General features: G+C 47.4%; 1 protein-coding gene across 1 annotated transcript in view; it reads left to right on the forward strand.

Annotated features, from left to right (window-relative positions):
* Window positions 1–24,763, forward strand: part of LOC141110925 (sulfotransferase 2B1-like) — a 131,755-nt gene that overhangs the window by 93,894 nt on the left and 13,098 nt on the right. The window lies entirely within an intron of this gene.

The following is a 24,763-nucleotide window of genomic DNA, read 5'->3' on the forward strand; positions in this document are numbered from 1 at the left end:
TGCAGCCGGACTGTCTTCAATAGTGACTCTCGCCGTATATGAATTAAAAAAACAGAAGAAACTTCATAGTGTAATAGGTAAAAACTTCTTTAATAAAACAAGAACATGGCCGGCATCCAAAATGTTAGCAGAAAGTCAAAAAAATACGGAAAGTTTTAGCAACACTGCTGCATTCAGGCTAGTCAGCTGCTATGTGGTGACGTCAGGTTTCTTAGCTCCCCCTACGCTGCGTTTCTCCGTAAGAGGCATCGACTGGGAAAGGAGGCTGAAACCAGACATCACACACCACACCTTTTTAAGCATCTCAGCAGGCAGGATGACACCGGAAACAAGATTGGCATAATTACCCAATCAGTTCACAGTGTAATCAAATCCATTACAGGTCTGTAAGTGTTAATATGCTGTGCCAGATATATATAATGAAAGCAGTCACACTACCACAATAGCACTTGCCGGAAAAAAAAAAAAAAAAAAGAATAATCAAAAAGTTATATATAAAAACATATTAAAATTAATACATAGAAGTTAAAAGAACTTGGTATTGCTCCAAATCTTGTACATTTCATAAAAAACAGCAACCTCAATTATTGTGTTAAGTAAGATCATAACTTCACAAAATGACATTTGGAACCAAAAAAAAAATATATATATATTAATGATAAATGGATGCCACCAGCTAATACACATAATGGAATAGATTTGATATTAATCAAAGCATTTGTGCTGGGACATCGCATGTCACTCATTCACCTCCTCCTAAGGGAGGGAAATCTCGTTGTAGACAAGGCGAGACATCCGATATCGGACAAACCAAAGAGAGTAGATATCATTTAACGTGTGTAATAACTTTATAGGACCTCAAACAGGATGCATGTGAATGCATAAAAGGGAAGATTTGTTTGTAGACAAGGTAGGATGTCCGATATCGAACACACCGGAGAGAGTAAGTATCATTAACCGTGTTACACTAACTTTATGAAACCTCAAAGGAATGCATGAAAAGGGCAAAAAAATTATTTATTTATGTATTTATTTTTATTTAACAAAGGAAAAAACTCCTCTGTTACATAAACAGTGGAATCTATCTAGCAAGGGAGCAAGCTATTGGACGAATGAAAAGGGAAGGGGCTAAAGGACAAAAGGGGAACTCTTCATCCTAATAATATGTCTTAATTACAGAGATGGAGGGATGGTTTTAGCTGTTGTCAATATAGTAATTTATATCCTATTTTATGTTCAGTCCCCAAGAGCTATAAGACATCCTGACAGTATATTTTATTTACAGAGATGGAGGGATGGCTTTAACTGTTATCTATATAGAAATTTATACCCCATTCTATTTTCAGGCCCCAAGGGCTATAAGATTGCTTATCGAATATCCAGCGGGTTTCGCGATGTGAAATATTCATATGCATTCACATGCATTCCTTTGAGGTTTCATAAAGTTAGTGTAACACGGTTAATGATACTTACTCTCTCCGGTGTGTCTGATATCGGACATCTTACCTTGTCTACAAACAAATCTTCCCCTTTTATGCATTCACATGCATCCTGTTTGAGGTACAATAAAGTTATTACACACGTTTAATGATATCTACTCTCTTTGGTTTGTCCAATATCGGATGTCTCGCCTTGTCTACAACAAAATTTCCCTCCACCTTTTAGGAGGAGGTGAATGAGTGACATGCGATGTCCCAGCACAAATGCTTTAACTAATATCAAATCTATTCCATTATGTGTATTAGTTGGTGGCATCCATTTATCATTAATATATATATATATATTTTTTTTGTTCCAAATGTCATTTTGTGAAGTTATGATCTTACTTAACACAATAATTGAGGTTGCTGTTTTTTATGAAATTTACAAGATTTGGAGCAATACCAAGTTCTTTTAACTTCTATGTATAAATTTTAATATGTTTTTATATATAACTTTTTGATTATTCAGTTTTTGGGGTTTTTTTTTTGGCAAGTGTTATTGTGGTAGTGTGACTGCTTCCATTATATATATCTGGCACAGCATATTAACACTTACAGACCTGTAATGGATTTGATCACACTGTGAACTGAATGGGTAAGTATCCCAATCTTTTTTCTGGTGTCATCCTGCCTGATGAGATGCTTAAAAAGGTGTGGTGTGTGATGTCTGGTCTCAGCCTCCTTTACCAGTCGATGCCTCTTACGGAGAAACGCAGCGTAGGGGAAGCTAAGAAACCTGACGTCACCACATAGCAGCTGACTAGCCTGAATGCAGCAGTGTTGCTAAAACTTTCCGTATTTTTTTGACTTTCTGCTAACATTTTGGATGCTGGCCATGTTCTTGTTTTGTTAAAGAAGTTTTTACCTATTACACTATGGAGTTTCTCCTGTTTTTTTAATTCATATACGGCGAGAGTCACTATTGAAGACAGCCCAGCTGCATAGAACTAACAGCGCCTGTGAAGGAGTGAGTCTGTGTGATCCGATCAGCTGTTCCATCTGACCAGCTGCTCCAGTGTATGGGATTTCTTTACACCGCTACCTTGATGCCAGTGGAGGATCCCGGGTGGATGAATGACTGAGTAAGAGGATCTTATCAGCTGTTTCTGGATACTCTATGAGCCCATAAGACCCCCGTGATAGGGCTCTCACGGATCTGGTAATCGGCCACCTTTTCTCATTTTATCACAAGAATCTGGTTCACGGAGAAAGGATTAATTTACCCAGGAAGCTTACACATATATTTATGTTGCAGGACTTTCCTTGCCTTCCTTCAACTATCTATTCCTTCAGTGGACTTTTTTGTTACATTGTAATCATTCACATATTACCTCACTGGAAGGTGCAATACCCAACATTCGTGTTGTTACAATTTTTTTGTTATTTACTATTGTTGCTCTAAGGTATAATTCACATACACATCCAGGCTGAGGGAGTTCCCTCAGTCCGTTTGTTTGTGACATTAGTAGTGCACCTGAATATAGTTACCATATTGCTAAAATTGAAAATTCTGTTTTTTTTAAGGTTGCAGAACTTTTTGTCATTTGTCTGATTTCACTCACTGGATAGTTTATTGTTTGTTTATTTATATAGTTTTTTGTAATCTAAAGAAATTAATTTCACTTTATATGTGCAGAATTGTGTGGAAATATTCTGCTGTTCACTTTTAAACCCTTATCACATTTTAAATAAGATAGCAATTTTGGGGTTAGCGCAGATTTTTTGCGATATACCATACCTATAAGCTTACGAGCCTGAAATAAACTTCTATTTATTGATACCATGTATTCCCCCAGAGTTCTTAGTTCGTCCATGATACCCAGGAGACATCCCCCCGGTTCTATAGACATCTTAATCTCAAATACATTATTAATCATAGATACCACCCCGTACCAATAGCGATGGAGTTTAGGGCATCTCTATATCATGTGTATTAGGTTGGCTGCCCTCCCTTTACATCTAGGGCATTGGTCTGTATCCCTCTGTTTCCATTTAAATAATTTCTCGGGTGTATAATGTACCCTATGTAGGATGAATAGTTGTGTTAAATTTTGAGTTGGAGATAGAGAAGCCAAAGGTATTGCCGACAGTGCCAATGGCCCTATATCACCAGTCTGTGCTGATCTTGCAGGTATATTCACAGCACCTTTAGTTTTCTCATATAATATATCATATAATTGTGATATCAAACCCTTTTTTCTTTCCATCTTATCGAGCAAGGCTATTACCACTGGTTTATTAAATTTAATTTCATGCGATTGACCCTGTGCTTTTAATGCATGCCTAAGCTGTAAAAATTGAAAAAATCTTTGGTTTGGGATATTATATTAATTTCTTAATTCACTAAAGGTTTTCATCTCATCTTCCTGAAATAACTGTATCATGTACCTTAGTCCCTGCTGCCTCCAAATTTCAAACCCTTTCAAACCCTTCCAGTTTCAACAGTTCAGTATAGCTACTATTGTTCCATATAGGAGTATATGAAGTATATCCCTTTAATACTGTAATTCTCCTCATTTCCTGCCATACCTTATCAAATAATATTCCTGTAAAAAATCCTTTATCAGACAATTGATTTCTCGACCCTAACAGGGAAATTAATGGGTAGTCTTCATAAACTGATAGTAACAGCCTCTGTATAGGATCAGAGTCTGATACTGTTGTCCAACCATAAAAATGTTGTAATTGAGAGGCTAGAAAATAATTTTTTGGATGGGGGATCTCCAGTCCACATTCTTCTTTGGTTAGCATTAATGTAGTTAACTTTATACGTGGTTGCTTTTTCCTCCAAATCAGCTCTCTAAGTAGAGATTCTATATTTCTAAACCAAGGTACTGTAATCCATATAGGTGAATTATTAAACACATAAAGTAGTTGTGGGGTCCAAATCATTTTGATAAGATTTGCTCTACCTAATACCGTCAGGGGTAACTTACACCAGCTACGGCTTTTATCCTTAAATTTTTTTAATAGAGGTTTCAAGTTCAAGTTAATATAGTCTTTTACATCCCCAGAGATCTCTATCCCCAGATATCTCACTGTATCCTTAATTTGAATTTTGTAGGCTTGATTTAATAGAGGGGTTTTTATCTCATCTAGGGGTAATAATATGGATTTATCCCAATTAATCTGGAAACCCAAAAATAGCCCAAATATGGAGACAAGGCTCATAAGTTCCGTTAATGAATTTGAGGTGTCCCCCAAGAAAATAAGACCGTCATCTGCATAAAGGGCTATTTTATCCTCTCTTCCTGGCCGACGGAATCCTATTATTTCTGTTGATTGTCTAATAGCAAGGGCAAGAGGCTCCACTGCTATAGCGAACAATAATGGGGACAGGGGACAGCCCTGCCTTGTCCCTCTTGATAGGGTAAACGGACTGGATAGTGTATTATTAATACTTACTCTTGCTTTAGGGTCCCTATATAGTATTTTGACCCATTTTAGAAATCCCGTACCTATACCAAATGCTGTATTCCCACTCCACCATATCAAAGGCTTTTTGGGCGTCTTTGACAGACCTAGCCAGGAGAGAGACTTTTGGAGGGGACTGAATGCTAGCCTCTTGCCGATCGATTGTGGGCCCTGGCATTTGGGGGAACGGTGCTCTTTGTGAGCTGTATGCCTGGGGACCCTTGAGGTGGTATTACTGTGGATTCGGGTCCTGGTCCCCCAGGACACACAGACTCTGAGGACCCTGGATTTGATATATTAGAAATAGTGGCTGATTCATAATGCTGGGACAAATACTGTTAGGAGATGCTGATGTCAATTCCAGCAACCTGTCTGTCTGTTGCCTGCTAGAATGTGTATTGTAAATAAGTCTCTAGTATAGGATCTAAGAGTCATTAGATCCCCATTGTTGTTTGTGTTAATTAACTCTGCTATTGTGATAATGTTGATTGGGTTCTCTGAGCTACAAGACGGCCAGTCTGGCCTAAAGGTCATGTCTGAGTCATCTAGGCTGTCTAAAGGGATTAGTTAATTAGCCCATGTTAATCAGAGTAATATGAGCTGGAGGTACGCAACTCCTCTTTTATTGTATAAAAGAGCCTGCATTTTTCAATAAAAGAGATTCCTGGTTGAACTTACATACAGCCTGCCTGGTGTTTGTTCTGAGCTACACAACTGGATTAGAACGGCACATAGCTGTAGATCTAATCCCGGAGCATCGGATGACCGAACCATCAGATGTTGCGATCTGCAATCTGATTCTATAGCTGCAGAGGAGTGTCGCGAGAGTGGAATCGAGCGAGCAGGGGCTCGTTACAGCGTCTAAACACAATATTGCTCTAGATCCCATATTTTCCATAGGTAATTGCAAGTTCAAGAATAACCTGCAAATGTTTGTTGATGCAGCTCTCTTTGGAATAAAACCCGTTTGATCCTCATGTATCAAACTGTTAATGTAATTTGATAACCTGTTTGCAAGAACCCTAGCCAGAATCTTAACATCTGAGGTGAGGAGAGATATAGGGCTATTAGACTCAGGTAACATTGGGTCCTTTCCCTGTTTAGGAATCACTATTATTATCGTTTCCTGTATTGATTCTGGAAGTTTTTGTTTTTCAAACGTGTCGTTTAGTACCTCTAAAAGTTCTGGTAGCAGAATCTTATCAAATTTTTATATATCTCTGCCGGTAGTCCATCCATCCCTGGTGCTTTATTACTGTTATGGGTTTGTGTAACTGCAAGTCTTAACTATTCCAGGGATATAGGCAGGCCCAGATTTACTCCCTTTGCCACCCCAAGGCCGGGTCATTCAATGCCGCCCCCCCCCCCACCCCCACTCAGATCATCCATGGGAGAGTCCTAGAGATCACCTATAGGACAATCATAGGGAACATCTATAGGACAGTTATAGAGATCACCTATGGGACAGTCATAGAGATCACCCATAGGACAGTCAGAAAGAACACCTATATAAATCGTAAAATGGGAGTCATAGAGGACAGCTCCACTGGGAATCGGAGCCAGGTACTCATGGAAGTCATGTCCGGTAGGGCTCTATACACACTCGGGGGGGCACGCTGACCTGTTCCCGGGGAGGAGGGATCACAACCTCGCTCTCTCTCTCGGGGATCCCCACACCGCTTTCTCTGATCCGGGATGTTTCCAGGACGCTGTTGCCATGGAAACCACTCCGAACTGTGATTGGCGGAGAAAGGCATGTGATAGGGCACGGAAGAAGTCTATTGGAGAGCGGGTTTGATAAGGGGTGAGTGGGCGGGACTTCTACAGCCAAAGTTGTCGAGAGTGTCCTGGGCGGACTAGGACAGCACAGCCCGATGCAGATAGGGAGTACTCAGCATCAGTGGCATAGCGTGGGTTGTCAGCGTCTGGGGCAAGGCAAGTCATTTGCGCCCCCTAACCTGCGGACTTTTAGCACTCCCTGAGTCCATTCCCTTCCTACAATAGTACTGACCAGCCTGATTCCTACACTGACCACTACACTAACCTACCTACCTGATTCCTACACTGACCTACCTGACCACTGCACTAACCTACCTGATTCCTACACTGACCACTACATTAACCTACCTGATTCCTACACTGACCTACCTAATTCCCACACTGACCTACCTGACCACTACACTAACCTACCTGCTTCCTATACTGGCCACTACACTGACCTACCTGTCCACTATCCTGACTACTACACTACCTGATTCCTACACTGTTCACTACACTACACTGACCACTACACTACACTACACTGTCCACTACACTGCACTGTCCACTACACTGCACTGACCATTACACTGTCCACTACACTGTCCACTACACTGCACTGACCAATACACTACACTGACCACTACACTGACCACTACACTACACTGACCACTACACTGTCCACTACACTACACTGTCCTCTACACTGCACTGACCACTACACTACACTGACCACTACACTGTCCACTTCACTGCACTGACTACTACACTGCACTGGCCATCACACTGACCACTACACTAACCACTACACTACACTAACCACTGCACTGACCATTATACTACACTACACTGCAGCTTGTAGCTTCCATCAGTCCAGAGGAGAGGGGGGAGCCTGGAGGAGGTGAAGGCAGCAGCGGTTTTCACATGAGGCGGAGGTGGGACTCCAGTCAGGAGCAACCATGATCGCGGGTAGGCCAGTCCGGCCGCGATCACGGATTGACCAGCCCGGCCATCATCACGGATTGGTCAGCCTGGCTGCCATCACGGATAGGCCAGCCCGGCCGCCATCACGGTGGATTGGCCAGCCCGGCCACCATCACGCATAGGCCAGCCCCGCCACTATTACAGATTGGCCAGCCCTGCCACGGCCGCCGCACATGACCCCATTCACTGAATCACAGGGCGCCAGCTGCAGTTGAGCTCAGGGACACAGGAAGTAAACATTAGGGGGACGGAGCCGGCAGTGACACACACTGCCTGGCATGGGATTTCGCCCCCCTAAAATGTTGCGCCTGTGGCCACAGCCCTCTCCGCACCCCCCATGCTACGCTACTGCTCAGCATACAGTCCCCCCCTCCATCCTCCGTACTGAGCTCCTATCTGGCTGGCCTGCACCACTGCCTCCCGAGGCCTGGCCTCGGTGGCCTTGTGGGAAATCCGGCCCTAGATATAGGACTATCGATAGATTCTCTATCCTCCGTTTTAAGTTTTGGGAGAACCAATTTATCCAAAAATTGTTTGTCTTGGTTCATTGACTTTGACACCTTTGACTCATAAAGTGAGGTGTAGAGGTCAACAAATATCTTCTGGATGCTACCCGTATCATGCATCACAACTCCTTCCGGGTCTTTGACCGCTGCGATAGTTATTGGGCCATCTTGTGCCCAAGCTATCACCGCCAACATATGACCCACCTGTTCCCCCATCTCATAATGTTTTTGCGTTTGAAAAAATCTGCTATTTTCTGCTTTAGTTAAGGCTAAAGTTTTATAAATTTCCTGGGCCTCCTACCATGCTGACCGCTTTTCTTCTATGGGATCCATAATGTAATCCTGCTCTGTTTGAGTTACCTTTTGCATTACTTCCTCCTCTCGCCTCCTAGATGAACTCTTAATCTTATTAATTTCTTTAATCATTATTCCCCGCATAAATGCCTTCATAGTATCCCAAACAACTAACAAAGATGACAGAGATTTTTTTTTTTTTTTTAATTCAATCAGCTGTAGATCTAACTGTCATTAATAATAGCCATTGTGGATTAATTTTCCAAGGAAGAGAGAGTGTCTGTCCCTCAAACTGTATGCTCATTAAAAGTGGGGAATGATCTGAAAGCCCCCTAGGACCGTATTGAATTGCCTCTACCCAAGGGAGAAAGTTATCATTCAAAACCAGATCTATTCTTGACAGAGAGCCATATGTGCTCGAGCAACATGAGTATTCTCTTCTTAATGGGTATCTAATTCTCCAAAAATCTATTAACCCCATCTCTTGCAGTAGTCCAGCGAACCTTGTTCTCTTCATTTTTTGTTTACCTTTTTTGGTGCTATACCTCTTCCTCCTCATTCATTATGTTGTTAAAATCTCCCATTACTAGGGTTGGTAAGTTTGGCCATTGTGCCATTTTACCAAAAACATATTTCAACACTTCATCAATATAAGGGGGGGGGGGATAGTGAGGTTGATACGGTTTTCTGAATAGTGAATTCAGAACTGGCACTGACATTATACATTGTGATGGATAACTGAACACCAAAACTATATTATAAATGAGTGTGGCACAGAGCTCTGAATATAGCAGACTGGATGGACAGTATGCTAAGTACTGAATATTAAATTGAGATTATTTCAGATTACCGTGTTGAGTACTGAACATTGGAAACTGAACAGGACACGGTTAAGGAATATTAAATTGTGTGTGGATGTTGGAATACTCCATTGAATAACGTACGGTTATAATTACTGTGTACAGCCCTGTACACTGAATAACGTATACTGAAAGCCGAACATTGAATACTGAACAGTCATTGCTTATGAACATTGTACAGTGCTGAGTAGTGATTACTAAAAATGGAAAAAAATATATATCAATACTGTATACAGCACTGAATATAGAATTTTGAATTCTATATTGAAAGTATCATTAAACGGGTATTACTTTTTAAAGAATAAAACAGCCTAATCTCGGGGTAGAACCAACAGGCAAGTCTGGAGATACTGAGGGGTAGGTGAAGTTGGGGAAGGGTGGAGCAGAGTGGAGTGGGGGGAGGAGAGAGGAGGCAAAGGCAAAGGAAAACATAGAGTTGTGCTTAGTATTTGACTTGAAGAGGAGAAAGTGAAAGTATTAATTCGAAAGATGTCAAGCAAAAGAGGGAAGAAGGAGGAAAAAACAGATGAAAAAAAAAATGCATGTGGGGGAAGAACAATTCCAGGAAAGCGTTGGGAGTATAAATAAAATAAAAATGCTGAATACCCTTAAAAAAGGTTTCAGAGAGGATATGACAAAGCTGATGCCTGAAACCCACAGTATGTCCAGGTTGGGACCCAGGGATGAAAAAGACTTGATCTTAAAGGATAATATACAGGAGGACCTTAATAAAACACAGCCCCCGTGGGTTGCCTGGGTATCCTGGGGTATGGAGGGAAGATGTATATCGGATATGACACCAGACGGTGCCTGCCTTCCAGCTTGATGTCTCCACTTTCCAGTCTGATGTCTCGGTGCCTGCCTTCCAGCCTGATGTATCGGAGCCTGCCTTCCAGCCGGATGTCTCGGTGCCTGCCTTCCAGCTTGATGTCTCCACTTTCCAGTCTGATGTCTCGGTGCCTGCCTTTCAGCCTGATGTACCTGCCTTCCAGCCTGATGTGCCTACCTTCCAGTCAGATGTGTCCGCCTTCCAGCCTGATGTCTCGGTGCCTGCCTTCCAGCCTGATGTCTCGGTGCCTGCCTTCCAGCCTGATGTCTCGGTGCCTGTCTTCCAGCCTGATGTACCAGTGCCTGCCTTCCAGCTTGATGTCTCCACTTTCCAGTCTGATGTGCCCGCTTTCCAGTCTGATGTCTTGATGCCTGCCTTCCAGCCCAAAGTCTCGGTGCCAGTGTTCCAGTCGGAGGTGCCAGTGTTCGAGCCGGAGGTGCCAGTGCCTACTTTCCAGCTTGATGAGCCTGCTCTCCAGCCTGATGTGCCGCTGCTCAGCTTGAAGTGCCCGCTGCCCAGCTTGAAGTGCCCACTGCCCAGCTTGATGTGCCCGCTCTCCAGCTTTATGAGCCTGCTGGCCAGCCGGAAGTGCCCGTGCCTGCTGGCCAGCCGGAAGTGCCCATGCCTGCTGGCCAGCCGGAAGTGCCCGTGCCTGCTGGCCAGCCGGAAGTGCCTGTGCCTGCTGGCCAGCCGGAAGTGTTCCTGTCTGCTGCCCAGCTTGAAGTGCCCATGCCTGCTGGCCAGCCGGAAGTGTCCCTGTCTGCTGCCCAGCTTGAAGTGCCCGTGCCTGCTGCCCAGCCGGAAGTGTTCCTGTCTGCTGCCCAGCTTGAAGTGCCCGTGCCTGCTGCCCAGCCGGAAGTGTTCCTGTCTGCTGCCCAGCCTGGTGTGTTCCTGTCTGCTGCCCAGCCTGGTGTGTTCCTGTCTGCTGCCCAGCCTGGTGTGTTCCTGTCTGCTGCCCAGCCTGGTGTGTTCCTGTCCGCTGCCCCGCCTGGTGTGTTCCTGTCCACTGCCCAGCCTGGTGTGTTCCTGTCCGCTGCCCAGCCTGATGTGCCATTGCTTGCTGCCCAGCTTGAGGGGCCCGCTGCCCGGCCGGACACCATGGACTTTCCTCAGCAACAGCTAGTTGGAGCGTCCGGAGGTCTCTCCTTCGAGGGGGGGTACTGTCAGGAAAGGTCTCCTCCGCTGGTGATATCGATCATTTGGCATGCAGTACTGAGGTCCACCAGCAGGTGTCTCTGGCAGTTCGGAGCTGTCAGAAGAGCTCTTTCCTGCAAGTATTCTATCACCTTTGGGCCGCAGTACTGGCGTCCACCAGCGGAGGAATCCTGGCAGTATGGAGCAGGTATTCCCCTCTGCAGACAGGTGTCACCTGACTTTAATTAGCAGAACTGTAGTATAAATACCTGGCAATTGCACACTTATGTTGCCCTGGTATTGTTCCTTGAGCCCTGATTCCTGATTCCGTAGCCTGAACCTGAACCTGAACCTGAACCTGAACCCTGATTCCTGGAACCTGTTTCCTGTCCGTTACCTGAACCCTGGACTCTGGACTCTGAGCCTTGTACCTGACCCGTCCCTCCTGTGATCCATCCATCCTCTCTTGTCCTGTTTATCTCCCTTCCCAGCTACTGATTCCCTGTTTATGACCCCGGCCTGGCTTGACTACGATTCTGGTACTCCCTCTTGCTACATATGCTGGTTGGTTTTATATCACTGATTGTTTGGTTGTTCACTCTGTATTGGTGGTGTGTTCACATGTATATGCATTTTCCTTAATAAACTTACTTTCACCTATTTATGTCTGGTTCACTCTGTCGCAGTCACACAGTTCTGGTCACATCTGGTTTATGACCGAATACCAGGGCCATCCCTGACCAGAAGTGGCTGCACAGGGGAACCATTTTGATTCAGTTGGTTGCAAACATGAATGCCGATGAGGTTATTTATTTTTGACTGCTGGCATCTGAAAGTGGTGATTATTGCCACCAGGCTTTGAAAGGATGGTCTAGTGACCAGTTGTTTGCCACTATACGTTTGGCTCACTCCCTGGTGGATCAGGGTTATATATTGTTTGGGGAGGTGCAGCCTTTGATCAATCTATGTACTGAGCTGGCCCTGCCCTGTATTCCAGAGGGCCGTGATGATTTCACTCCTCCTTTTGATATGAATCAGGTTGTATCCCTAGTATGGCTTTTTGAAGATGATCCAGCCGATTTTTGTGAGCACTACTCAGCCTGTTCCCCACAGGTGATTGCGGAGTGCATTGTGTCTGCTCAGTCTTTTGTTAGACAGGGAGATTTAAAAGCACAGTTTGTACAAACTATACTTTCAGCATGGTCTGACATGATGCAAGCAGCTCCAGCCAAACAAACCACCTCTGCCACCAAACACCAGCCTACCCAAATGTATGTTTCCCCATCACCCATGTCAACTGCAGTTGCAGCTCAGTATACGCTGCTGCCAACCAAATACTCATATCCAGTCTCTGCTCCCTGTACCTATTCTGCATTCAACCCACCTGCCTCTTCTCAGCTGCCTACAAACCCACAGGAACTTCCCCCAGCTACTGTTGCCTCTTCTCTACCATATCCCAATCCTTTCCAGTCTGCTGCACCCCTCACCTACAGAGCTTCAGTGGCTAAGCCAAAGAAAAAAACGAAAGTTTTTTCCAACCAAGACGATCCTGCCAGTAACCCAACCTGCATCCGCACCAGCTAATCCAACCCAGTCTGACATCTCGGTGCCTGCCTTCCAGCCTGATGTCTCGGTGCCTGCCTTCCCGCCTGATGTCTCGGTGCCTGCCTTCCCGCCTGATGTCTCAGTGCCTGCCTTCCAGCCGGATGTCTCGGTGCCTGCCTTCCAGCCGGATGTCTCGGTGCCTGCCTTCCAGCTTGATGTCTCCACTTTGCAGTCTGATGTCTCGGTGCCTGCCTTCCAGCCTGATGTATCGGTGCCTGCCTTCCAGCCGTATGTCTCGGTGCCTACCTTCCAGCTTGATGTCTCCACTTTCCAGTCTGATGTCTCGGTGCCTGCCTTCCAGCCTGATGTACCTGCCTTCCAGCCTGACGTGCCTACCTTCCAGCCAGATGTGTCCGCCTTCCAGCCTGATGTCTCGGTGCCTGCCTTCCAGCCTGATGTCTCGGTGCCTGCCTTCCAGCCTGATGTCTTGGTGCCTGCCTTCCAGCCTGATGTCTCGGTGCCTGCCTTCCAGCCTGATGTCTCGGTGCCTGTCTTCCAGCCTGATGTATCAGTGCCTGCCTTCCAGCTTGATATCTCCACTTTCCAGTCTGATGTGCCCGCTTTCCAGTCTGATGTCTTGATGCCTGCCTTCCAGCCCAAAGTCTCGGTGCCAGTGTTCCAGCCGGAGGTGCCAGTGTTCCAGCCGGAGGTGCCAGTGCCTACTTTCCAGCTTGATGAGCCTGCTCTCCAGCTTGATGTGCCACTGCCCAGCTTGAAGTACTCGCTGCCCAGCTTGAAGTGCCCACTGCCCAGCTTGATGTGCCCGCTCTCCAGGCTGATGAGCCTGCTGGCCAGCCGGAAGTGCCCGTGCCTGCTGGCCAGCCGGAAGTGCCCATGCCTGCTGGCCAGCCGGAAGTGCCCGTGCCTGCTGGCCAGCCAGAAGTGTTCCTGTCTGCTGCCCATCTTGAAGTGCCCGTGCCTGCTGCCCAGCCGGAAGTGTTCCTGTCTGCTGCCCAGCTTGAAGTGCCCGTGCCTGCTGCCCAGCCGGAAGTGTTCCTGTCTGCTGCCCAGCTTGAAGTGCCCGTGCCTGCTGCCCAGCCAGAAGTGTTCCTGTCTGCTGCCCAGCTTGAAGTGCCTGTGCCTGCTGCCCAGCTGGAAGTGTTCCTGTCTGCTGCCCAGCCTGGTGTATTTCTGTCTGCTGCCCAGCCTGGTGTGTTTCTGTCTGCTGCCCAGCCTGGTGTGTTCCTGTCTACTGCCCAGCCTGGTGTGTTCCTGTCTGCTGCCCAGCCTGGTGTGTTCCTGTCTGCTGCCCAGCCTGGTGTGTTCCTGTCTGCTGCCCAGCCTGGTGTGTTCCTGTCTGCTGCCCAGCCTGGTGTGTTCATGTCCGCTGCCCCGCCTGGTGTGTTCCTGTCAGCTGCCCAGCCTGGTGTGTTCCTGTCCGCTGCCCAGCCTGGTGTGTTCCTGTCCACTGCCCAGCCTGGTGTGTTCCTGTCCGCTGCCCAGCCTGATGTGCCATTGCTTGCTGCCCAGCTTGAGGGGCCCGCTGCCCGGCCAGACACCATGGACTTTCCCCAGCAACAGCTAGTTGGAGCGTCCGGAGGTCGCTCCTTCGAGGGGGGGTACTGTCGGGAAAGGTCTCCTCAGCTGGTGATATAGATCATTTGGCATGCAGTACTGAGGTCCACCAGCAGGTGTCTCCTGGCAGTTCGGCGCTGTCAGAAGAGCTCTTTCCTGCAAGTATTCTATCACCTTTGGGCCGCAGTACTGGCGTCCACCAGCGGAGGAATCCTGGCAGTATGGAGCAGGTATTCCCCTCTGCAGACAGGTGTCACCTGACATTAATTAGCAGAACTGTAGTATAAATACCAGGCAATTGCAGACTTATGTTGCCCTGGTATTGTTCCTTGAGCCCTGATTCCCAATTCCATAGCCTGAACCTGAAGCCTGATTCCTGGAACCTGTTTCCTGTCCATTACCTGAACCCTGGACTCTGGACTCTGAGCCTTGTACCTGACCCGTCCCTCCTGAGATCCATCCATCCTCTCTTGTCCTGTTTATCTCCCTTCCCAGCTACTGATTCCCTGTTTATGACCCCGGCCTGGCTTGACTACAATTCTGGTACTCCCTCTTGCTACATATGCTGGTTGGTTTTATATCACTGATTGTTTGGTTGTTCACTCTGTATTGGTGGTGTGTTCACATGTATATGCATTTTCCTTAATAAACTTACTTTCACCTATTTATGTCTGGTTCACTCTGTCGCAGTCACACAGTTCTGGTCACATCTGGTTTATGACAGGATATCTTGTTTGGTCTGCTTGAGTTCTAGTTCAATACCTTTGGGTGAACTGAATAAAGTTGTCATGGAATGTGAGGGGGTTGGGAGACAGGAGGAAGAGACAGGCAGTTATTGAGTCAATTGAGTTCTACAAACCCGAAATAATATTTTCGCAGGAGACCCATCTTGAGCAAGAGGACACGATGCTTTTTGAAATTTCAAGATTTCCGTATCAATTCCATGCTGTATATACTACTTATTCACGAGGTGTTAGTATCCTGATCTCTTGCTTGGTACAGTTCTCATGCAAAGAGAATTTTCTAGACCCAGAAGGTCGTTACATTTTGCTACGGTGTTTATTAAATGACAAAAACTTTTTGTTGGTGAATGCATACATAACTTTCCTGACAGACTCCATGGCAGCCTACGTGTGGGTTAACCCCGCCTCCTCTCCAATGCTATAGGACCCCATTCCCATAAATGAGTGCTCACCACTAGCTACTGCGTTCCTTTTTTGTCCTCCTCTATGGACCTACACATGCTGTTCGCATCAAGATTGATTGAATCCAAGATTGGCATACCTGTGCGGTGCAGCTCAAAAAGCCCAGCTATGAGCGGGCGAGTAGCTTAAAGAGGCTTGAATGTTCCCCCTTGGTGGATGGGTGGTCGCCTCTGTATGCCCGGCGGACAGTTCTCATCAACGACTGGCAAGGTCTGTGGCTGTTTTCTCATACTCCATGGCAGTATTTCTATGTGTTGTCTGTATTTTCACTGGTGGTCCAGTGTGTCCTATCCCCCTCATGGCGGCTGGTTCGCGTGCGTTCCAACCCGCCACGGCACTTCCGGGTTGCGGCAGTCTCCGCCGCTGGCACCTGCGCTGTAGCCACCCTGAGAGCGAGGTTTGGCTCGCGCATGCGCAGTACGGCGGCTCGTTCGTCGTCCGCGCAGGCGCCGTACGGTGGTTCCCCTTTGCGCGTGCGCAGTAGGGGATAATGATGTCACGGGCGGGGAATTTAAATTACGCCCTCCTGTCCTGTTGAGTTGGGATCTCCCTTGGTAGGGAAAGGAGGAGCGGATCCCTGCTGGTCTCCAGGTGAGTGGTGGAAACCTCTGCAAAAAAAAAAAAAAAAGAGCAAAATAATGGAAAATGTTCTTTTATCATTATATATGTTTATCTAAATATATATACTTATGCGACTGGAAGTTGTTTTTCCTTTGCCTTGAATATACATTGGTACATGCTTTGTGCATATTAAAAAAAAAATAAAAAAGTTAATAAAATGAGGCAAGCAGAGTTTTTTCTTTTCTCTAAAACCTTTTCATATTTGATGCCTAGGTTTTCTTAGACCATTATCCCTGCAGACTATTAAAGTGACATTTCATGTCCCTGGTTATGGACAATTCACCGCCTTTAAGTGGCCAGCCCTCACGCACAAGGTATGTGCTCGTGAGGGGAGGGGATGAGATTTATGCACATTATTGTCGTGCTGATACCATGTTCTGCCTTTCTTCTCTCCCCTTCCCCAATTTTTTCTCTTCCCAGCCCTTCTAGGTCGGACCCGCTAAATGCGGTCCAGAATGCCAATGACCTTGCCAAGCCACAATACAATTCATCTTCATCCAGACGAGACTCACAGTCCGGATCCCACCAGAGGAGACGCTCTCGTTCCTCCTCAAGACACCGCTCCCACCGCCATGACAGCCGCTCAGACCACAGAGCCTGCTGGGGATGTAGGACACGAGTTCCGGAGGGCAAGTCCTTATGTGACCGTTGTTTTGCCCGTGCGGTTGGGGAAAAAGAGACGGAAAACCAGCGTTTAGAGTCTCTTGTGAAACGAGTGGTACAGCAATCCCTAATGGAGAGGGAAGCACCTCGCACATTGAGCCAGTCTACCACCGCGTCTGGCCCGCCGGCGGAAGAGGCCCGCGATGATCCGGGTACTTCGCAGCCCTATATTACCTCTCCTGACTCCTCAGAGGATGAGTCTATTAATGAGGAGGTCATTGGAGGGTTCGACTTCGCGATGGTTTCCCCTTTAATCAAAGCAATCAAGGAAGCCTTGAAGTGGGAAGACCCTTCCACTCCCCCAGCCAAGCAGAAAAAAAATTCTTCAAGCACCTGGGGAGAGAACGCGCAAACTTTCTGCTCCTTCCAGAGCTAAAGGAAATCATTGAGGAAGAATGGAGTAAAACAGAGAAAAAATCCTCCATGTCTAATAAAACCTCCAGATTGTACCCCTTCAAGTCAGAAGAAGTAAAGAATTTGGAGAATACTCCCCTTGTGGACGCAGCTCTTATGCGTCTGGCCAAACATGTGACTCTTCCTCTAGAAGACGCAGTATCTTTTAAAGATGGGCTCGAGAGGAAGATAGACCTAGATCTAAAAAGAATCTATGGGCTCGCGGGTATGGCCTGTAAACCAGCCCTGGCATTAGCGGCCATGTCTAAGGCCATGGAGGCCTGGACGGAGAACGTGGAAGCCTTCCTTAAAGGCGTGTCAGAAGAACTGGCTGGAAGTTCAGCAGCCGCAGAGCTGAAGCTTGCAGCGGTCTTCCTGGGGGAGGCGTCCATTGACCTGATCCGCCTTCTGGCTCGTATTATGCTGTCCTCAGTTACGGCCAAGAGAGCCCTCTGGTTGCGTCCCTGGCTTGCGGACCCTGGTTCTAAGCAAGCGTGGTGTAAAATCCCGTTTGAGGGGTCCTCACTGTTTGGCAATAAGCTTGACGATGCCATTACGCGAGCCACAGGTGGCAAATCGGGTTTTCTTCCCCAGGACAGGCGCATGCTGGGTCGAAAGAAGCCCCAGTTCAGAAGACGAAGTCCGGAGCGCTCCTGGGAAGCACGCTCCTACAAGCCTGGCCGGGACTTTAGGAAGAATTGGGGCAGAGGGCAGTCATCCTTCCGCAAACCCGTTAAAAATCAAACGTCCAGTGCTCGTGATCAGGCTAAATCTTTTTGAGGTTACGCCCGCCCAGGCGGGCCGGGTGGGGGCTCGTCTGCTCCTCTTCCGGCACGTCTGGGTGGCCTCGATCTCAGACTTCTGGGTCATAAGGACGGTCTCGTCAGGCCACAGATGGGCCTTTTCCAGGACTCCGCACCCAAGGTTCGTCTCCACTCTTCTCCCTCGGGCAGAGGATCAGAAACAAATTTTGCTGTCCTATGTGGACCTCCTGAAAATTCAAGGAGCAGTAGTACATGTACCACAGGACGAATGGTTTCAGGGGATATACTCCCCTCTCTTCCTAGTTCAAAAAAAGGGGGGCTCTTGGCGCCCAGTCATAGACCTCACATATCTCAACGGATTCATAGAGAATGGAAGGTTCAAGATGGAAACCTTGGTGACCATTCAGAGAGCCATACAACCAGGCGTCTGGATGATATCAATCGACCTGAAGGACGCTTATTTCCACGTTCCAGTGGAAAAAGAATTTCACAAATACCTCCGCTTTCACATTGGGTCAGATCATCTTCAATTTATTTGCCTCCCCTTCGGGCTGACAACGTCCCCCCGGGTCTTTTCAAAGGTCCTCCTAGCTACGGTGGCACTAATAAGATCCAAAGGGGTACGTCTTTACCACTACCTGGACGACCTGCTGGTGCTGTCCCAGAGCAGGGAGCAGTTGCTGGTCCACCGGGATCAAGTAATCTCCACTCTGTCCAACTTCGGGTGGCTCCTAAACATAGAAAAGAGCCAACTGAGCCCAACTCAGCGTCTAATATATCTGGGAGCCCAGTTCGATACAGTGGCAAACACTATCTCCCTTCCACTACAGAAAATTCCTACAGTTCGAGACAGAGTCTCCCGGGCTCTACATGCACGGCAAATGAAAGCCTCTCAGTGCCTGAAAGTCGTTGGCACGATGGTTTCTACGACTCCCATGGTCAAATGGGCCTTAGGGAGATTGCGTTCCTTCCAGTCAGGCCTCCTACGGCAATGGAAGTCACGGGACAAGAATCAGGTCATCCGCATAACATCTACAATGAGAAACAGCCTCTTCTGGTGGCTTCAGCGCAAGAACCTCCTGACTTGCCACTCCATCGCTCCCATCTCCTGGGTGACGGTCACGACCGATGCCAGCGGTACCGGTTGGGGAGCCCTTTGTGGGTCGAACCTGGCCCAAGGCAAGTGGGAAACATGTCTCCCCAACCCAGGGTCGAATGTCTTGGAACTTCGTGCGGCCTGGTGTGCCCTACAGTTCTTCTCTCATCTCCTGATGGGGGAGTCAGTGCTGTTGAGAATGGACAACACCACAGCAGTATCATATGTGAAGAGGCAAGGGGGTACTCGGAGTCCCACACTCCTTCGGGAAGTCGAGCCCATCCTATCGTGGGCGCAGAAATACCTTGCCAACATCTCGGCAGTCTTTGTCCCAGGCGTCCAAAACACTCAAGCAGACTTCCTGTCACGGACCGAGTTGGACAACGAGTGGTCTCTCCACATAGAGACGTTCAGGTGGATCTTGTCACTAAAGACCGATCCCGAAGTAGATCTGTTTGCTTCCCCCTGCAATCGCAAGCTGAAGAAGTTCTACACCCGGGGGCTCTGCAGTCAAGCCATCGGGACAGATGCCTTGACGGATCAGTGGAGGTTCAAGCGGGCATACGCCTTTCCGCCACTGCCAGTTATGCTGAGATTCCTGCAGAGGCTCCGAGCGGAGCCAGTGGAAGTGGTGACAATAGCTCCCTACTGGCCGAACAGGCCCTGGTTCCCTCTCCTGGTCCAGCTCAGCTGTCGGGACCCAGTGCCTCTCCCTCTCAGACCGGACCTTCTTTCTCAAGGGTCAGTCCTGCACCCTTGTCCTGCGGTGCTGAGACTGATGGTCTGGTTCTTGAGAGGGAGAGGCTGGAATCCCTAGGTTGTGCCTCAGAAGTAATATCCACTCTCATGAGCTCGAGAAGATCCAGTACAAATAAAGTCTATGGAAGGATCTGGTCCAAATTCGTGGAGTTCTGCTCTCCTCGGGGCAAGTCTTTTAGACATCCAGAAGTCCAGGACGTTCTCAGTTTCCTCCAAACGGGCCTAGATTTACATCTATCTGTCAGCTCTCTGAGAGTCCAAGTTTCGGCACTTTCGGCCTTCTCCGGCACTTCATGGGCAGTTCATCCTCTGGTTAGACAATTTTTCCGAGGCGCATTGAGACTCAAGCCCCAGAGAAAGCCTAGGTTCCCCAAATGGGACCTTCCATTAGTCCTTGACTCGATCTCTGGACTCAGTACTTCGGGGCCCTCCCCGCTCCCTATCAAGGTCTTTTCAGCAAAGGTGGCCTTCTTAGTGGCCATTACCTCAGCCAAAAGGGTCTCTGAAATTGCATCACTTGGTCACGAAGAACCCTTCCTAACGTTTTTCCCGGACTGGGTAGTCCTAATTCCTATGCTGGGTTCCAACCCAAAAGTGTCTTCAGTATTCCACGTCAATCAAGAGATCGTTTTACCTACATTTAGGTCCCCAGGGTCCACTGAGAATCACCCTCTAGATGTGGGCGAAGCTATTAAAGAATATCTCAAAGTTACTTCTCCCTTTAGACGTTCTAGTCATCTCTTCGTGCTTCACTCAGGCAGCAATATAGGGAAGAAAGCCTCAACCAGGACTATCGCGTCCTGGATCGTACAGACCATACAACAGGCATATAGGGCTAAGGGCTTGGCTCCTCCAAAGGCGGTGACAGCCCATTCCACCAGAGGAATGGCAGCCTCGTGGGCAGCGGCTCGACATGTGGCTCCAGATACCATCTGCAAGGCAGCTTCATGGGCTTCTATTAATACCTTCATGTTGCATTATTGTATAGAGCCTGCCTCTCTATCCTCTGTAAACTTTGGGTTACAAATCCTATCGACCGATAGGACAAATTAAAATTTATGTTTTGATCATGCATACCCACCCGTGTGGTTGGCTAGTTATTTCCCACACGTAGGCTGCCATGGAGTCTGTCAGGAAAAAGGAAAATTTATTATCAAATACTTACCGTAATTTTCCTTTCCTGATGGACTCCATGGCAGACGGAGTTCCCACCCATTGGTCAACGAGTAGGCTAGTTACGGAACGCAGTAGCTAGTGGTGAGCACTCATTTATGGGAATGGGGTCCTATAGCATTGGAGAGGAGGCGGGGTTAACCCACACGTAGGCTGCCATGGAGTCCATCAGGAAAGGAAAATTACGGTAAGTATTTGATAATAAATTTTCCTTTTTTCTGAAGCCGCTCTGGTCTGGTCTTCAGCGGTGGATGCTGTGTGCAGGAGACAGCCGACAACGTGAAATGCCTGGGAAGTGTCCTCACCCATAGATTTTTTTATGGGGCTTCCGTTGTCGGCTGCCTCCTCTGCATCTGCCTCCACAGAGAAGCCGCCGCTGACAGCTCAGCGTGGGACCGGAGCGGCTTCAGAAAAGGTATGTGTTATGTTTCATGCCCTGTCTTTCTGCTTACCTCTGGTCTGTGTATCAGCTTAAAGAGGAACTGCAGTCTGCTCACATAATCTGTAACAAAAACATCCTTTGCCATTCTGAAGCTTCCCTCCCAACCATTTTGCATATTTATATATACTGTGATTCTGTACTTGCCAAATATGCTGCAGAAATCTCTCTCCACTGAGTCTGGCTGCAACCATTTTAACTGTGGGCAGCTGAAGCTGCTGCCTGTTCACTTCCTGGATTCACACAGACACACACCTCCAGCTCTGCAGCTCTCATTGGCCCTCTTATGACTCACCCCCCCCCCCTTCCTGGCAAACTCTCACGAGCCTAGGCTTTTAACCAGAAAGAAGGAGGAAGTGGGCTGTATAAGGTATTTACTGGCAGAAAGAAAAAATGTTTTACTATCCAAAGTTAAAACAACAAGGGCAGAAGATTTAATAGATGGAAAGATGAAAAAATGACTGAAGTTCTGCTTTAAGGACCACTCTCTCACACCTGCATGTTTAAGTAATCTTCTCTCAGCATGGCTCCACCCAAGCCTCTAACAGGATACACTAATTAACACCGTGCACTGCAAGCCAGCCTTGCCCGAGCAATAGTGCGTTTAGGCTCCCCTGTGTGTTTCTTGCTGTGTGCTCTACTGTCTGCTTGTTACCCTGACCTTTGGAGTGTCCTACTGACCATTCCTGTCCGCTTGTAGCCCCGACCTTTGGCATGTTCCCTTGACCATCCCTGTCTGCTTGTTATCCTGACCCTTGGCTTATCCTTCTGATTATTCCTTTTAGCCCTGCATTGCTGCTTCCTCTCCATCCACCAGAGCCAGCCGTAGGAGACCCTGGGGGCCGCGACCTAGAGTCAGCTGCAGCAAAGTCGATCCTCACCATCAGAGGCTCTGGTGAAAACCTGCTGGCTCTTAGACTCTGCACCCTGGGGAATCTTATGCTCTAGCTCCCTGTTAAATCCGTGTCGGTGCTCAGGTGGAGCGTCTTTGCTGAACCACCTCAACCGCAATCTGCTGTCATATCTGTTCCAGTCACAGTCGCAGCCATTAACCCTTTGCATTTACCAGGTCCATCCCATAGGTGGAAGGTGGTGTAGTGGACCCAGAAATATCACCTTCTTGTCTCCTTCCTGAACCACCCAGAGCTCCATCTGCAGCATTCAGCCATAGGGTACACAAGCTTAGCGGTGAGCTTCTGACCCCAGCAGTGTGCATCTGTCACCTGGCCTCAGGTGACCTGACAGTTTGCTCGGGCCATGGACCCGGCTGATGTACCGCTACCCTCAGATGATCAGCTGCAGGGCATAGTCCACAGACTCGAGACCTAGAAATCTAATCAGACCCAGGTGGTGTGATTCCTTCAGGATTTGGCTTCCCGCTTTGAACAACTTCAGGCCTCCTTAGGACCCCCGGTTCAACAACCTCAACTGCAACCTGCTGTCATATCTGTTCCAGTCACAGTCGCAGCCATTAACCCTTTGCATTTACCAGCTCCATCCCGTAGGTGGAAGGTGGTGTAGTGGACCCAGAAATATCACCTTCTTGTCTCCTTCTTTCGGTGTTGCTTTATGTTGATGCCTCCTCTCATTCTTTCTTGGCATATCTGGATTCCGGAGCCGCTGGCAATTTTATGGACCGGAGAACTGCATCTTCCATGAACCTTACTCTTTCGTCCCTCACCACTCCATTTGTGGTCTCAGCGATCGATGGCACTGTTCTTCCAGGGGGCCCTATTCGCTTTCAAACCCTCCCTATGAAGATGTCGGTTGGGGTACTCCACCAGGAGTGGATATCCTTCCTTATCCTACCTAAGACCTCAACCCCTATCGTATTGGGCCTTCCTTGGTTGCTGCTCCACTCTCCACACATTGACTAGACTTCTGGGCAGAGCCTGGCTTGGGGTCCCTCCTGTTTCTCATCCTGCCTACTCAAGGTTGCCCCAAAGGAGAGACTTCCTGTTGCCACCACCTCAGTATTCTCTGCTCTTCCCGCTGCATATAGCAATTTCGGAGATGTGTTTTGTAAAAAATCAGCTGAGGTGCTTCCTCCTCACAGGTCCTTTGACTGTGCTATTGACCTTGTTCCCAGAGCAACTCTGCCCAGGGGTCATACCTACCCCCTATCCATCCCAGAGACCCAGGCCATGTCAAAATATGTTGCGAAAAATCAAAAGAAAGGATTAATCCGGAAATCCTCATCGCCTGCGGGATCAGGGTTCTTTTTTGTTGCCAAAAAGGATGGTACTTTAAGACCCTGCATTGACTATCGAGGCTTAAACGCAGTAACAATCAAAAATCGATACCCCCTTACCCTTAATATATGAACTATTCGACAGATTGAAAGGTGCCTCCATTTTTACTAAGTTGAATCTCGGGGTGCATACAATCTGATCCGAATACGGGAGGGTGATGAATGGAAAACTGCGTTTAACACTAGAGATGGGCATTATGAATACTTGGTTATGCCCTTTGGTTTGTGTAATACCACAGCTGTGTTCCAAAACTTTGTTAACAAAATCTTCAGGGATCTGCTTTATCAATTTGTTGTCATCTATCTGGATGACATTCTCATCTTTTCGGAAAATCTGTTTATTCATAGAAACCATGTGTGGATTGTACTTCAGCACTTACAAGAAATTAATCTGTATGCCAAGCTGGAGAAATGTTCTTTTGAATGTTCTAAAGGTCCTTTTCCTGGGATGCTTTGTTTCTAGTTTCGGTCTGCATATGAACCCTGGAAAGGTGTCAGCCATTACCAGCCGGCCTCTTCCTGCCAGCCTCAAGGCCACACAGCGTTTTCTTGGGTTCACTTGGGTTATAAACAGGCAGTTCCTTAGGAATTACTCTTCCATTGCTCTGCCTATTATCACCTTGACCAAGAAGGGTGCGAATGCCAAGGAGTGCCCCCCTGAAGCTGTCTCTGCTTTTCCTGATTTGAAACAGGTCTTTGTTTCTGGACCTTTTTTGAGGCGACCTGACTCTGGGGATCAATTTTTTTTTTTTAAATGGATGCTTGCTCAACTGTAGTGGAAGCCGTGCTTCTTCAATCCTTTGAGGAAAAACGTCAACCATGTCCGTTTTGTTTCTCAAAAAATTTTTCTCAGGCAGAGAAGAATTACACTATTGATGATCGGGAACTTCTTGCGATTAAATTGGCGTTGGAGAAATGGCATCATCTCTTGGAGGGTTCCCCGCATTCCATAACAATTCTCACTGACCAAAAGAATTTGCAGTACTTACAGAATGCCAAACGACTGAATTAGGGCTGAA

This window comes from Aquarana catesbeiana, linkage group LG10 (assembly GCF_042186555.1).
Source record: "Aquarana catesbeiana isolate 2022-GZ linkage group LG10, ASM4218655v1, whole genome shotgun sequence".
NCBI lineage: Eukaryota > Metazoa > Chordata > Amphibia > Anura > Ranidae > Aquarana > Aquarana catesbeiana.